This window comes from Grampus griseus, assembly GCF_964374135.1.
Source record: "Grampus griseus genome assembly, chromosome: 18".
NCBI lineage: Eukaryota > Metazoa > Chordata > Mammalia > Artiodactyla > Delphinidae > Grampus > Grampus griseus.
In genome coordinates, this window is record NC_139012.1 from 56,033,660 (window position 1) to 56,047,749 (window position 14,090).

The window sequence follows — 14,090 nt, forward strand, 5'->3', positions numbered from 1 at the left end:
TCCATAGGATATAGAGATCAGACCTTTGTCATGCTATGTAGCATCAGGCACTTGAAAGTTAGGTGCCGGTTGTTTATTACTAATGGAATTTGACTCCATTGTAAGTATTTTAAGCCTAGGAATTAGAGAATGATTTTCTAGCTTTTCATGAATGTTTCAGAATGCTAGGAAATAATGATAGCATATAATGGCTTGGGCACGAGTGCCTCCCAGTCACCAAGAAAACAATTTAAAAAAATGCTTTGCAACAGTAAGCAAGATTCCTTAGACTGTAATTCTAAAAAGGAAAACGATTTCAAAAGGAGTGGGAAGTTGTGACAAATGGCATTTCAACAATTTTGCGCATTGCAAATTGGGATGATTTGTGATCTGTGTTTTAGCTGGGATAGAGAGGGGGGTGAGGGACAGGGCTTGAAGAATTACCTCACATTTTTTAAAGTATGAAAGATGGAAGAAGTCACTCTTGGTGCTACTATGCAAGAAGTAGAAAGCTGTGAGCCTTTTGCAGCATCGTTTACAGCAGGAACGATAAAGAGTGCAGGAAGGCTACTCCTTGGGAGTTATGGTTGCATTTTTTTCTCCATCCTTTGTAGTTTTGTACAAAGGAACAAAGGAAAAAAAATTCCCCAATAAACTTCCTTCACAGGAGCACCCTAGTTTTGTTTCCAGGGCAACCTGATCTGTGAAATTAGTACAACCGCTTTAGAAAATGATTATTACCTAGTTAAGTTGGACTTGTGTGTGCCCTGTGACACAACAGTGTTAGATATAAACTCTAGAGAAAATCTTGCTTATGAAGACCAGGGGGCATGTACAATATTTATCAACAGTATAAACTGTGATATGTTCATTCAGTGGAATTTTATACAATGGTGAAGAAGAACGATAGCCACATGCTTCAACACAGATGCACTGCAAAAACGTAGCAAAAGAAGCAAGACACAGAAAAATAAAAATGAGTCCATCTACAGAAAGTTCAAAAACAGGCAAAACCGTATAGTTGACCCTCCATATTTGTGGGTTCTGTGTCCCGGATTCAACCAACTGTAGATTGAAAATATTTTTTAAAAAATCCAAAAAGTTCCAAAAAGCAATCTTGAATTTGTCACGTGTCCACTATTTATATAACATTTGCATTGTGTTTACAATAATTTACATAGAATTTACATGTATTAGGTATGATAAGTGATCTAGAGATGATTTAAAGTATACAGGAGGACGTGCATAGGTTAAATGCAAATACTATGCTATGTTATTTTATATAAGGGACTTGAGCATCTGTAGATATTGTAGATCCACAGGGGTTCTGGAACCAGTCCCCCGTGATGACTGTTATATTGTTATATATACATACATGCACATATGTATAAATACATACATCCATTTACAGTCAAATATGTGTATATGTGTATAAAAATATAAGGGAATAATTAATACAAAATTCCGGATAGTGAATTACCTGTGGAGATGGGGGCCAGGGAGAGGATGCAATAGAGCCTTCCAAGGTACCAGTAATGTTCTGTTTATGAGGGGTAGGTCCCTGGATGTTCAGTTTATTGTTTTTCCTCAAATTATACACATTCTTTATATGACACTCTAAAATTTCACACTGAAAAAAATTCATCCAAAACAGATTACCCAACAGAATTTGTTCAAAGGGGCTGTGGGGTGTATTAATTAGGTGTTTTCTGAAATGTTTCCAAAAACAGCTTTGAAGAAAAATGATGTTTAAGCACTACTGAAGATTAAGGGGAAAAAACAGTCAGAAAACTCTTCTGTGTCTCCTGAATTGTCCCCTGGAAAACATACACATTACCTAGGTTTTCTGCTTGTCAGCCTTTTAGAGTTGGGGTGGGTGAGGGTGAGGGAGGAGACTGCTATCCACGGAGAGTCAAAGAGAAGTTATTGCCATGGCCTCTCTTGTCTCTATGTCTGTGTTGAATCTCCTGGTCTGTATTCCTACATCTGGACTCCCACCCCACCTCCTGACACAGCTAGGTTATCCCCTCCTACCCTGGTGTTTTAACCAGAAGTGCCTGTTGCCCAGCAAAGCGACTGGATCTGAGGGAGAGGATGGAGGGAGGTGGGGCAGGGGAGGAGGGAAGGAGATGGAGGGAGAGGAGGCTTTAAGCCAGAACTAGAGCCATTAGCAGGAGTAAATGCCAGGAGATGAAAGGATACCATTTAGCCAGGGAATGCTGAAGAAGGGCACATCTGCAGCATGGCCAGTGTGGTCCTCAGCCGGGAGTGGGGAAATGCTGATCTCCTGAGAAGCTGCCTTGTGATTCAGTGTGAAGAAACAGGAACTGAGTTGCTTGAGCTCTGGACTAAGGCGGTCATGTTGGCAGCTTGCTCTCAACAGTGGTACCCATGAACGCCCCAGCCAGGCTGGACTGGTCATAGAGCTGCAGGGCTGGAGGCACAGCCCTTCGGCAGATATCCTGCAGCCTCTCCCACGGGGTTCACAGGTAACCAACCCTGGAGCATATAGCGTTTTATTACAACAAGAGGTAGTCTTTGGGAAGGGACCACAGAAGCCCAAACTACCGGTCCAGAAACAAGGATGATCCCACTCTGCTCTCCTAAAGCTGCAATCTTACTTTGAGCCTCTAGGTGGTGCAGCAGCACAGTCTACCGCTTACAAAAAAGCCTAAAGAGAACTTTGCAAAATGCTTCCTGCGACACAGTTAGCCTGACTGCTTGAACCATATCTTAGTCTCTTGCGGGCATTCCTTGTTTCAAATAAGCTGGTTTTTAGGGTCTTGCTGGTCTCTCCACTTCCATCCCCGCTCAGAATCTGGATCATTTCCTCAATTCTTTGGTCACTTCTGCTCAGGTTCACCCCTCAGTTTCAGGGACCTGTCATCAAGGGCACCCCCTGGAAATACCAGGCACACGGGAGAGATGAGTGCAAGGGGTTCCTCATGCAGTCACATCCTGCTCGGGTGAGCAGCCTGCAGACTGTCACCGCCAGCATTCCTCGGGTGTTCAAGCCACCTTCTTCCTTCTTATTTTACCTGTTCCCACCTGCCTCCCCTCCAATACATCCTCGGTCACACCTCAGGAGCTTTTCTGGAATTTTCTGTTAGCATTTCACCATGTCCCTGCCATTTATAATTAGCTTTTATCCTAAGTGTACTCTAAACTTTACTCCAAATTCAGTCTCTGCTCAGTTTCACCTTATCAATATGGTTGTCCCTGACCTCGTGTGGGAAACAGCAACTACCTCCCAGCATTCTTTATCCCCTTATGTTGCTTTATTTTCCTTCTTAACCCCTTTTCCACCTGAGATAAGTATATATTTGTTATCTTTTCATTCCCTAGAGAGGAAGCTCCCTGAGAGCTGGGACTTGGCTGGTTTTGTTCTCTGTTGTGGTCTCAGCCCTAGAACAGTGTCTGGCATGTGGGGGGCACTTGGCAAATGTTTTTTGAATGAATGGGTGGATGGGTGGGGTGGATGGATGGATAAGACAGATGGTTGGATGAATGGATAGAGAGTTCTGCCTTTCCCTAACAGACCAGTAGGAAAAGCAGTGTCCTGGGGGTTTGGAGCCTAGGGTTCTGGCTCCAGCTGAACCACTGGTGGACTTTGAACAAGTCACTGCATCTCCCAGGGTGGCCTGTTCCCTAATCTGTAACACGAGTGGGTTGGACTTCACGATCTGCAGTTCCTTCCTGCCCTGGCAGTTTTTGGTTTTATGATTACGTTTCCCAAAGGTGCCGAGGCTATAAGCCAGGAGACAGACAACATGCATTCTTGGCAAGAAACTGTTGCAATTAATAACTTGGCATCAAAAGATGCATTTATATATATAGATAAACACATAATTGCTCCATAATCTTTAAGCCTTTAAAAAACCATTTTCCTAAGAAAATCTTGTATTGGTCTTTGCTTATATTTCCATCTTGACCTCTGGTTCCATGTATTAATGATTCTGATTATTCTGACAAATAAAGGGATTTTTTAAAATAGTTATTGTTCTTCATTGGGGATCTTCCTGGGTTATTTCTTTATTTTTATAAGTTTATTTATTTATGGCTGCATTGGGTCTTCGTTGTTGGGTCTTCATTGCTGCACGTGGGCTTTCTGTAGTTGCGACGAGCGGGGGCTACTCTTCGTTGTTGTGCGTGGGCTTCTCATTGCAGTGACTTCTCTTGTTGCAGAGATCGGGCTCTAGGCACGCAGGCTTCAGTAGTTGTGGCACGCAGGCTCAGTAGTTGTGGCTCACAGGCTCTAGAGCGCAGGCTCAGTAGTTGTGGCGCACGGGCTTAGTCGCTCCGTGGCATGTGGGCTCCTCCTGGACCAGGGCTCGAGCCCGTGTCCCCTGCATTGGCAAGCAGACTCCCAACCACTGTGCCACCAGGGAAGCCCTGGCTTATTTCTTTTAATTAGTAATTTATGATTATTTAAAGGGTTGAGAATATTCTATAGAAAACACACCTACAGGTTCCTCACTTTAGAAAATTAGTAACATTATTTTCAAAAAGATATCATGCTTCTAGTGTACTTCCAACAAGGTAAGTAGGTTTTGAAATAAAATAATAATAATTAAAAAACTCTTACCTTCGAAAAAGAATGATCACCATATACCATGATTTTCCTCTTGCTATTTGGTTGTGACTGTTTTGTAGGGTTGGCAGGTGTCTGGTATCTAGAAAACCTTCAAGTATTTTTTTGAGTGAATGGTCAGTGGCATGTGAGAGAAAAAACTCATCCTGAGATATAGGTAGAACTTCGTGAAAGTAGTTCTCTCTCTCTTTTCTGAGGGTGGAAATCTAAATGAGCTTGGGGGCAAAAGGAAAGATTTTCCTAAGTCCTCAGTTTTAAAAGTTTACTCTTCTCTAGAATGAGGAAAGAAAAACAAGAACAAAACTTGATACCTGTGGTAAGTAGAATAGTGACCCCTCAAGCCCACGTCCTTATCCCCAGAAACTGTGACTATGTTACCTCACGTGGCAAAAGGGAGTTGGAAGATGTGATAAAGTTGATAGAGGGACATTATCTTGGATTATCCAGGTGGGCCAATTTAATCTTCTTAAATTGGGAGAGCCTTTCCCAGCAGTAGTCAGGGGGAGATGTGATTAGAGAGAGAGAGTTGGAGAGATATGACATTGTTGGCTTTGAAGAGGGAGGAAGGGGCCGAGAGCCAGTTGAGTGCAGGAAGCTTCTAGAATCTGGAAAAGGCAAGGAAATGGATTCTCCCTTAGAGTCTCCAAAAGAAATGCAGCCCTGATGACACTTTGATTTTAGCCTAGTGAGACCCAAGTCAACTTCTGATCTGCAGAACCGTGAGACAGCGAAATTTGGGTTGTGTGAAGCCACTAAATTTGTAGTAATTTGTTACAGCAGCAATAGGAGAATAATACATTACCTTCTTGTTTGAACAAATGCTTCGAGCTCCCCAGAGTAGAAAAAGAGAGGCCAGGCCAGGGATCTAGAGCTGTGCTGTACAGTACGGTAGCCACTAGCCACTTAAAAGGGGACTGCTCCAAGTTCAGCTGTGCACCAAGTGGAGAATATACATAGATTTCAAAGATTCAGTATGAAAAAAAATCTTAATAATCATTTATTCTTATTGATTAGGTGTTGATACTATTTTGGATATATTGATTTAAAAATTATTCAAGTGTTTCACCTGTTTTTTTTTAACTTAAAAAATGTGACTATTAGAAAATTTAAGCTACATGCATGGCTTGCATTTGTGACTCACACTGTACTTCCATTGATCAGCTCTGCTATAGAGTATCACTGAAGGATAAGAGATGGTCATTTCCGTGGCAGACAGTTCTCCAACTAAGTGGTGAACTGTGACATTCAGGTATAGGCTTCCAAGAGGACAGGTCAGGCTTCCTTGCAACTTCCTGTCCTGGACTTCCTGTAAGAGGAGGTGTCGTGTGGGGCTTTACATCCTCAGCACCTAGCAGGGTGGCTGGCACACGCTGAGACTGTTTGCAGGGCATGCACAGATGCTGCTGACCCTAGAAGGTGCTTTGACCAGGCACAACAGGACGGTGTACTTGCCTTGAACAATTGTCCTGAAGGAACTAGACACTGTGGTCTAACAGAAAACAAGATGCAACAAACAGGTCTTTTCCCTTTTGGCCAGTATTTGTTGCCCTACCTTCCCCATCCTGGATGGAGTCTGTTAGCATTTCCAGGAAAGAAAGATGTCAAAAAGAGAAACCAAAAGGCAGCCTCAGTTGTCTGAGCCCAAATACCAAGAAGCATTCCGTATAGTGATTTCTGCTCGGCCTATTTCTTACCTCTGTGGCAACTCCTCAGTAATGCAGAGACAAGTGGCTTGAGCCACTTTGACTCGGGAGACAAACGCTTCATGTGAAATTTTGGTTCTCCCCTGATGTGCCCCATGATCAGTCTAGTTCCCTGTAGTTCCCTTCATCACGCTTGCCTAAAGAGACAGATGTGTACATTGATCAGTACCGAGTGCTGTGAGAATTCATTAGTGACTCTGATTAGAAGCATTCCTTAAATCTCAGGAATCATTGGTGTCAGAATCAAATTATCTGGGAACAGGATGGGGGATTCTGATCGGTTGCTTTGCTGCAACCCTAACTTTGGCATTTGCAGAATCTTTTGGGGTTCTGAAGCTGTTAGAGGTCCAAAATGCCATATTTGAAAGCGTCCACCATGGTAAATTGAAGCTAAATGTCGCTGGGTTTTTTTTTCCCCTGTATAATGTCATTTGCTTAACTCAGATGAACTTTGTGCCATTAGAAATGGGGAAATACAATTGATTTTAATGCCATTTGAGTCTGTTTTGTGGTCTTGTGGACGGAAATATCCTGGTTACTTGGTTCAGATGATTCATGTAGTAGACCAGTCTGGGGAATAAACTTTATCTTGTCCTTGTCTTTATTTTTGTTTTCTATATGGAAACTCATCATTTGAGGTTGGCAACGTGGATTTGGACTAAAGTTCTTCAATGAATTTTTTTTCCATGGTTCTCTATTTCAGACCCCAGCTCTCCAACTCTAGGCTGTTCTCCAAAAGCGAACGCACTCACAAGCCCTCTGAAAGACCGCTGGCCTGTCAGATATTACAGTTAGCTCTCCTCTGAGGTTGGTTAGGCTCGGAATTCTTTGCCTTTTAGTCAAAACAGAGAGTGTTACAACTTATTCCCAGGAGTGAGAAAGCAAGTCAGTCATGAAAACGTTGTCGGGGGAGACTGTTGCTGGTACACAGGACAAGCTCATTTGTCAGATCCCCATGCTGGGGCATGGGACGGGTGACCAGTGATAAAATGCTGATGGCCAGGTAATTGAAGAGAGTGTGTGTTCATATTCATTGCCCCTGCTCATAGGGCTGTCTTCAGCAAAGAGTATAGCTGGTCTGGTTAAATACACACATACACACACACACACACACACACACACACACACACGATGCTTTTCCTGATGCTTCAAGAAAGTCTGTAAGTTAAGACAAATGATATGGGCTGGGAGTAACGGACCATCTGTCAAAATGAAAATGTCATATTCACAGGAAATGAATAACATGCCCAGCAAAAAAAACCAACCTATATAAAAGAAGAGATCAAGGCATTAACTATCCACGGAGAAAATAACAGAGACACAATCCAACGGATCCGTAGTAGACTCTAGCAACCTATTCCAATGTTACAGGTAAGATTTCTAATAGCCATATATGTTTACCCTCTTCAACTAAACAATTTTAATAGTCCCAAGGCTTTTATTTAAAGTCGAAGACCATTCATTAGTTAAAATTATATTTCTTTTAATTGACCAAATATAGAGTAAATATCCTAGCGTTTTGGAGAATACCATTAGACCACGTACAACTAAGCACCAGTTGGTCAAGCCTTGAAGATGTGCACAGAATACCCTCTCTCCTGGTCCCTCCCTGGTGAACCAGTAGCTTTTGTCCATGTAATGTTATGTTCAGTTTGAGCGCTGCTGGAAGCGATGTCTTTTATTTTTCCTTTTATTTTCTTTATTTTGCTAGCTCTCAGAGCTGGAGGACACAGGACAGTGTGTTATCACCATCAGAGTTTAAAGCTTATCTTTGTGAATGTGATCGTACTTGGGGGTTGTCAAAACCTGAGGAAACGTGGCCTCTGGTGAATAGCCATGGGATAATAGGACAATGTTTTCAGGGTGGCCGGGCACTGGGAACACCACTCAAGGGCCAGACAGGCATGAGCTGGTCATGTTCAACCTTGGAGCCTCTGGCACTCAAGTGTGGAGGGAAGTAGATATTTTGTTGGCCATTTGTTTCTCTGCTCAAATACATCTGGAAGGTAGCCTTTTAAAAGACAGCACCAAAAACTTATATAACTGTGCCTGGACTTCCAATGGGTGGAGCAGTTCTCAGAGCTTTTTGAGATCCTCTTTCTGGGTTCTAATCCTCAAATTTGGCTTAAATACAATTTTCCATTTATTTCATAAATAAATAAAAGGCAACACAGGCATCTGCCGTGGCATCACCTGATTCACTTCCTCTACCTGCCCGTTGGTGAGTCTTGCACCAGACCTACTGAATCATAGCCCCTCGGGATGGGGTGCCTAGGATTCCTAATTTCTCGAAATAAACTTTTAATTTTCGAATAGTTTTAGATTTACAGAGAAGTTGCAAAGATAGCACAGAGAGTTCCCATTTACACCACACCCAGATTTCTTTATTAATATCTTACACTAATATGGTACACGTGCTACAATGAATGAACCAATATTGATACGTGATTATTAACTAAAGTCCACATTTTGTTCACATTATGCCCTTTTTCCATAACAGGATACCCCATTACATTTGATTGTCAGGTAAATGTCTCCTTAGGCTTCTCTTGGCTGTGACAGTTTCTCAGACTCTCCTTGTTTCTGATAACCTTTCAGAGTTTTGAGGAGTCCTGGAGAGTATTTCACAGACCGTCTCTCAGTTGGGATCTGTTTGATGTTTTGCTCATGGCTTGACTGACGCTATGGGTTTGGGGAAGGAAGACCACAGAGGTAAACTGCTCTTCCCATCACATCCCATCCGGGGTTCCTACTATCAACATGACTCACTCTTGATGTTTACCTTGATCATCTGGCTGAGATGCTTTTGACAGTTTTCTCCGCTGTAAAGTTATTCTTTTTTCCCACCTTTTCATACTGTATTTTTTGCAAGGTAGTCATTGTGGGTAACCCACACTTAAGGAGTGGGGAGTTATATACAGTCTACCTCCTCGGTGGGCGAGTAGCATTGGAGATTCTTCTGCATGGTAAGCTTGTCTGTTCTCCCTCCTTTATCTATTCAATCATTTATTTATATCAGTATGGACTCATGGATGTTGGGATATAATCCAATACCAGTTTGTTAATCAAATTACTCCAGCTTTGTCCATTGGGAACTCTTTAAGTTGACTCCTGTATCACTTTGGTGTATCCCCACTGTTGTGGTTTTGTGGGTGCACTTCTGGGACTTTCTGCCACTAAAGGATGTTCCAAGAATCCACATTTAAAATTTATTTTATTTTATTTTTACTGAAGTATAGTTAATTTACAGTGTTGTGTTAGTTTCAGGTGCACAGCACAGTGACTCAGTTATATGTATGTATATAAGTATGTGTGTGTGTATATATATATATATATATATATCTCCACATTTAACATCTTTTTAACATCTTTATTGGAGTATAATTGCTTTACAATGGTGTCTTAGTTTCTGCTTTATAACAAAGTGAATCAGTTATCCATATACATATGTTCCCATATCTCCTCCCTCTTGCGTCTCCCTCCCTCCCACCCTCCCTATCCCACCCCTCTAGGTGGTCACAGAGCACCGAGCTGATCTCCCTGTGCTATGTGGCTGCTTCCCACTAGCTATCTATTTTACGTTTGGTAGTGTATATATGTCCATGCCACTCTCTCGCTTCGTCCCAGCTTACCCTTCCCCCTCCCCGTGTCCTCAATATATCCACATTTTTAATAGGCACCAACGCACTCTAAAATTCAAGATTTATCATTTCCAGCCATGGAAACCAGAAATTTCCAAATGGCCTTCTTATTGATGAATGTGGGACCAGGCAGTTAAAAAAAAAAGTTACAGAATAATTTGTGTCTTCAAAATCTCTCTAAGTTTATTCTGTAACATACAAAGCCAAGGCATGTAGAGAGAGGCACATATTCAAATCCAATCAAGAGACTAGGAAACACCTGAGACATCATCAGTGAAGTGTTTTCCTGGGAGTCGCAGGGCTTCTGGGCAACGGGCACATCTGAGCTACCTAAGTCCCTAGCAAAGAGGATCTGGAGCCATCTCAGCTGCTTCCTTGGGACTTGCTGGTGACTTCCCTGAGCGAGGGTCAGAGAAGACCCATGGACAGCAAAGCTGAGGGTTGGCTGTGGGGTTGGGCTGGTGTCCTTCAGAGAAGGGTTGTACAGGGAAGGCCTGGATTGTAGGGGAAGACAGTGGCTCGTGTTTGCACAGGATACTGAGGGTGTGTCTGTGTGTGTGTGTCCGCGCAGACTTGCAGAGGGGTAAACACTTCTTCCATCTTCCTTGATCACAGCCATCTACCCTTTATAACTGGATTAGACCAAGAGCTTGTTACTGAAGCACGTGCATGCCGTGTCAACGCACTGAATCCATGGGGGCACATCTAGTGCCCATTTCCGGATCTTGTTGAACAGCCTACAGTGATGATGAAAGTGCAGCCGCAGTACCCAGAACCACTCCAGCATGGAGGCAACTGGCTCCCGCTTTTCCTGGCTCTTCCTTGGTTTCCATAGTTGCCTTGGTTCCTCTGCCATTGCCGAACACCTGTTTACCTTTTCAGAATGCATCTGGCAGTGTTTCTAATTAGTGATAACAACAAATTACATATACTCCTAGACATCACGGCATTTTTTTTTTTTTTTTTTGCGGTACGCGGGCCTCTCACTGTTGTGGCCTCTCCCATTGCGGAGCACAGGCTCCGGACGCGCAGGCTCAGTGGCCATGGCTCACGGGCCCAGCCGCTTCGCGGCATGTGGGATCTTCCCAGACCGGGGCACGAACCCGCGTACCCTGCATCGGCAGGCGGACTCTCAAACACTGCGCCACCAGGGAAGCCCAATCATCACAGCATTTTTAAGCTGCTGAATGTCTGGTCTCCCGGCCAGGAATCACTAGTTATTATTATGTGTAGCCCCACATTATCCATTTTGATGATTCTTCTCCTCTCTACCCCGTGTCACTCTTCCTGCACATTGTCCTCCTTCCAACACATATATCCTCTCTCGATTCTGTGGAAGGCGTGTAAGGACTCTCTCTCCAGGTAATCTTCCCCTGGCGGGGTACCTTGTCTGCAGCAACTATCTTCCAGGTATGATTCTTGGCACACTCTGTAGCATTCTGGAAGCACTTGTGGTGTCTTTTTTTTTTTTTTTTTTTTTTTTTAGCTCTTTAGCCTCTGTTGATTATTTTTATTGGGGATTGCGGGTGGTGTGTTTTGTCTCACAGGGCTTTTTTCCATCTGTTGCTGGGCTTGAGTTTATGGCAAAGATTCATTTGAAATGGGCTTGCTCTCTCTCTCTTTTTTTTTTTCATTTGAGGCATGAGTGCAGATGGGCTGTGCTTTTAGCTCCCTTGCTGCCACCTGGGAGGAATTTGTCATTTCATTCCTAAAGTAAAGAAGAAAAAAAAAACACATCTGAAATAATCTGATGCCAGTGTGTGCCAACCAACTTCAACAACTCCAGTACAGCAATTCTCACAACTTGTGTGATTATCTATGTCTAGAAAGATCCGTCAGTGGGAAGACTTCCTTCGAGTTTCCACTCAAGGTCTGTAATAAAGATGATAAAAGTAATGTTAACAGCAGCAATAAAAATGTTCATTGAATGCTGTCTAGTTTGATAAAAGCCCTTTCACCTAGTTCAGTTTTCACAATAATAGCTTTATGAGGTAGATATACCACCCCATTTTATGCCTGAGGAAACTGATGTTGAAGAGTGTTTTTTTTTCTCCTTTAATCTCATACAGCTCCTAAAAGTGTATAAGGATAATTTGGCTGGAGAATCTACATAAATAAACCAAGCAACCGACTTACAAGAGGGCTGGTGTCAAATGGATGGAGACAAATAAGGAAGAAAGAGCCTCAAGTATCTTTCTGGATTGAACAAAGCATTTGGCGGAGTTGGGGTCTTACCTCTAGGATGGCGGCCCAGGGTTCCTGCACAGGATCTGCCTCTTTGCCTGTTTCTCCTGGGCCCTCCCTCCCTCCTGGCCTCAGGCTGCTCTGTACTGCCTGCCAGCTCCTCTCCAGATCTACCCCCCACAGAGGAGGTACTTTCCTGTCTGCTCCCCAAGGAGGCTCCTCTGGGCTTCCAGCCACCCAGCTCTGACCTTGCAGTCACCTCCTCCATTCTCTTCCTCTGGGAGGTCTCAGTGGGGTTCTGCACTAACCCCTCACCCATTTCTTCTTCCCAAACTGTCAGAGAGCATCTAGAGTGCTACTCAACTGCTAAGCATTAAATGCTGAGACCTGGCTCTCGGGTCTTAGCCTGCAGTGGTTGCCAAGGCTCGTGGGCTGGCTTGGTCCATCATCAAAGCGTCTTTTCTTCCTCATGGGCAACTAGGAGCACACCCCGAGGCAGAGCGTGGTGCAGGCGTTTCTTTAAGGGGCGGTCCTCTCGAGGTTTCTTTGGACAAAGGAAGCTGACCTTGCACAGGCTTCCAGAAGCCCCCTTCCCTCTTGACCTTTTGCCCACTTGCCCTTTCTGCCTCTCTCCTTCAGGGTTCTGCTTCATCCTGTAGTGAGGATGGCTTCTCTTCTTGTTTAGATGTGGATGAGCTCTGTTAACTCTGGATCCTTAACATACTTCAGAGTCAAGTACCCGTAAGATAAAACAACAGCAACCACCAAAACTCCTCTTGCTAATATCAAGTCGATATGTATTACGCCAAGACCTTCCCACCCAGAACACACACAGTGCAAAACCTGGGGTGAGGTTGAGAGGGTGGGGGTGAGCAGAAGCTCACTTATGCCATTAGCAATTCCCCAGTAGCCTGGAGGATTCCCAGGTCTATCTAGTTTTGGAGACAGCATTATATACGTCCCCCTAAAGCAGGACACATGTGCCCATCACCTCTGTTTCTTTCAAAGCACGTGTTTCCTTTGGCAGCAAGCCCCTGCTTCTCACACGAAGGGCCCCTCCATCTCCTTGGAGCAGAGCAAAGATGACTTAACATCCCAGAGCCCAGGGCTGACTGCTCATACTTCCCGCCTTTCCATCTGCCCCAGGTTTTCTTAATGACTCATGCCATTCCCTGTATGCCATTCCTTGGGAACCTTCATTGAATCGTTATTCAAATATTGTGCCAGACAGTGTGAGGATGGTAGTGCCAATAATGGAAATGTTTTGTTCTTGCTCTTCTGAGACCCACATTGCAAAGGGGAGGGAGCTGGTGGATAGGCATTTTCATAATCTACATCTCCTTCGCATTATTGATTAGTGTTTGCACTTCTAGTAAACGAAGTGTTAAGAAAGCTCCAGAGGAGGGAAAGGGGAGCTTTGATGTAGACGATCAGGAGAGTTTTCTTGTGGGAGGTGGGATGTCTTCATGACCTTGAAGGATGTCTAGGACTGTGGCTGGCAGGAATACAGTTGAAAGAGTGGTTTGGCCACAGCAGAGCACAGGAGTGGGCCATATATGGCTTGTCCTCAGGGATCCTGAGAAGATCTGCATGATTACTTCTGTGTGGCGCTTGTGGAGAGACATGGGAAAAGGCCTGGGAAGGGATATAGGAGTGACACGGTAAGGCCTTCCACGGTGGAGGAGAGTTTTCCCAGTTATCCCAGTGACAATAGAGAAAGTACTTTATATATACATTAGAAATAGTCTACATCTTTTCATGGGGAAGACAGTTATCCTTCACCCCTATACTGTCACTTCCAGTTTTGAACTTTTTAGAAGATATGGAAAAAAATATGCAAGTACCCTTGAACCTGTGTGGAATTTTTTTTCCCCTGAAAATAATTTATTTTATTTAAGTCTGTTTTGACTTTATAAATGGCTTTACGCCTTTTATTTTTGTTCTGTGCTTGTAGCCTGTATGTTTTGGGCTTAAGAATGCAGGCTTGGGGGC